The sequence below is a fragment of the Scylla paramamosain genome, chromosome 40, assembly GCF_035594125.1.
Source record: "Scylla paramamosain isolate STU-SP2022 chromosome 40, ASM3559412v1, whole genome shotgun sequence".
NCBI classification, from domain to species: domain Eukaryota; kingdom Metazoa; phylum Arthropoda; class Malacostraca; order Decapoda; family Portunidae; genus Scylla; species Scylla paramamosain.
The window spans coordinates 1,377,501-1,380,000 of NC_087190.1; the positions used below are offsets into that span (position 1 = coordinate 1,377,501).

Below are 2,500 nucleotides of genomic sequence, written 5' to 3' on the forward strand. Positions count from 1 at the left end.
ATGAGAGAGAGAGAGAGAGAGAGAGAGAGAGAGAGAGAGAGAGAGAGAGAGAGAGAGAGAGAGAGAGAGAGAGAGAGAGAGATGAAAGGGAAGGGAGGAGATAGAACGAAAGGGAAAAAATTCAACTTCAAATTTTATAAAGGAGAAAATCAGGCGAGGAGAAAACAAGAGTGTGTACAAATAAGAAGAGAAAATGAGAGAAAAGAAGGACAGTCACAGAAATAAGACGGGCAGACCACCTCACTACTGTCTTGAATGGGAAAGAAATGAAGTCTAAAAGAATAATAGAAAAAAAAAAAGATCCAAAATGAAGAAAGGGAGGCGAGAAATTAAACGTGGAAATAGTACGCATATATCTTTCATGAATGGACTGCCACGTGTAGACCTGATGACTTCTTGCAGTTTATGTTATGCTCTCATGAAACTAAAGAACAAGTTGGCAAAGGAGGCACTTCCTAGGCTGCCAACAAAAGGTTCTCTTGTTGCTGCAGCGTTGAATTGGTACCAGATCTGAATAAACACTATTAAAATCACCTTCTTCAGTTCACAGGTAAGTAAAATAGGACGGCAAGGTAGATGGTGTGCGTGCGTGTGTGTGTGTGTGTGTGTGTGTGTGTGTGTGTGTGTGTGTGTGTGTGTGTGTGTGTGTGTGTGTGTGTGTGTGTGTGTGTGTGTGACGCATTTTTCCTTTATCGAGAAAGAAAGATAAGAGAAAAACGTGCATCCACACACACATGCACAGAGAGAGAGAGAGAGAGAGAGAGAGAGAGAGAGAGAGAGAGAGAGAGAGAGAGAGAGAGAGAGAGAGAGAGAGAGAGAGAGAGAGAGAGAGAGAGAGAGAGAGAGAGAGAGTGCACCCGTCACTCTCTCAAATGACCCAAAGCTGAAGACAAGGTATCTCTACTATCAATGAGTCACAAAAAGAATAATAAAAAGAGCAGTAAGCGAGGACAGGTGTCTGATACGCAGGTAAACAGGTAAACAGTATCCTTAGTTCCCAATATTCTCTATAATTTATTCTGTGGTTCTACTTTAATCACCAACTGAAGGTCAAGCCAATTTTTCTTCAATTAACACATTAAGTCAGAAAATTGCTTGGTTGAGAGGATGCATAGGTGTGAAGAGTAATTGCATCTCATCTGCGTCTACTTATTACCCTTGTGAAGCCTCAAGAAGGGATGCAGCTTCAGGCAATCACACGTACACCTTGCCTTACTAAACAAAACGTTCTTCAACCTAAACTAACCTCACTTTCACCTTTTTTTTTCTTTTCTCTCTCTCTCTCTCTCTCTCTCTCTCTCTCTCTCTCTCTCTCTCTCTCTCTCTCTCTCTCTCTCTCTCTCTCTCTCTCTCTCTCTCTCTCTCTCTCTCTCTCTCTCTCTCTCTCTCTCTCTCTCTCTCTCTCTCTTAAGTAGAAGGTGCTCTGGGCCAGACAACAAGGCAGGAAGGAAAGGTCCATTGAAGGTGCCAGTCACTTACGAAGACAGTCCGTAAGTAAGTCCAAAATTAAATTGTGAAGTGTCTTTAACCCTTTCACTGCGACACGAAGCAATCATCAGCACCAGAAGCAATGCGTGAAGTCTTTAAAAGCATCTACAAGAAAGTTAGCGATGAAAAAGAATACATTTTGCAATTTCTTCCCGGTTCAAAGACTTGATGTGGCTGTAGAACAAGTAAAGATGTCTCAGAGTGTTTGGTAATGAGGGAAAGGTGTACCAAGTGGCTGTCTTGTGCGTAATTTTCATCTTCCTAAATTTAACTTTGTTCAACCCGACCTTATTTTGCTTTACCGAGCATAAAATTATCATACCTAGCTTTACCTAACCAGACCTGAAAATATTCACTTACGTAAACTTATTTTACCTAAATTAATCGGTCTTTACCTTATCTTCCCTCACCAAACAGTATCTAACCTTACCTTAATAAACCTAAGCTAACTTCACCTTACCTTAATGAACTTAACCTAACCTTACCTCAGTGGACCAAACTGACCCAACCTAACCTTACGTAACCTAACCAAACCAAATCTAACCAAACCCAACCTAACCTTTTCTAACCTAACCTAACCTAACCTGCAGTATACTCTACACTCACAAACAATTAGAAAGGTAAGGACGGAATGGATGGAAGGAGGGCAAGGCAGGAGGTGCAATATGGCAACCTGCTGGAAAGAAAACTGAACGCAGGTAATTTAGAACCAGGTAATGATGGACAGGTGAGAGTTGATGCTGACCCGGTCTGATCTGAAGATGATGACCAGGAATGAAAAGAAGGAAGGGAGGATGGAAAAGAAGGAAAGAAGGAATAAAAGAAAGGAGAGAGGGAAGGATGGAGGAAGGGAGGGAGGAAGGGAGGAAAGAAGGAAAGAAATGTAGGAAGAAGGAATGTTTTGTGAGGTGATATACTTCTGACAATGACGAGGAGGAGGAGGAGAAGGAGGAGAAGGAGGAGGAGGAGGAGGAGGAAGAAGAAGAAGAAGAAGAAGAAGAAGAAGAAGAAG

General features: G+C 41.9%; 1 protein-coding gene across 1 annotated transcript in view; it reads right to left on the reverse strand.

Moving 5' to 3' along the window:
- LOC135092680 (uncharacterized) overlaps window positions 1-2,500 on the reverse strand; it is a 94,522-nt gene that overhangs the window by 80,324 nt on the left and 11,698 nt on the right. The gene's annotated exons all lie outside the window — the stretch shown is intronic.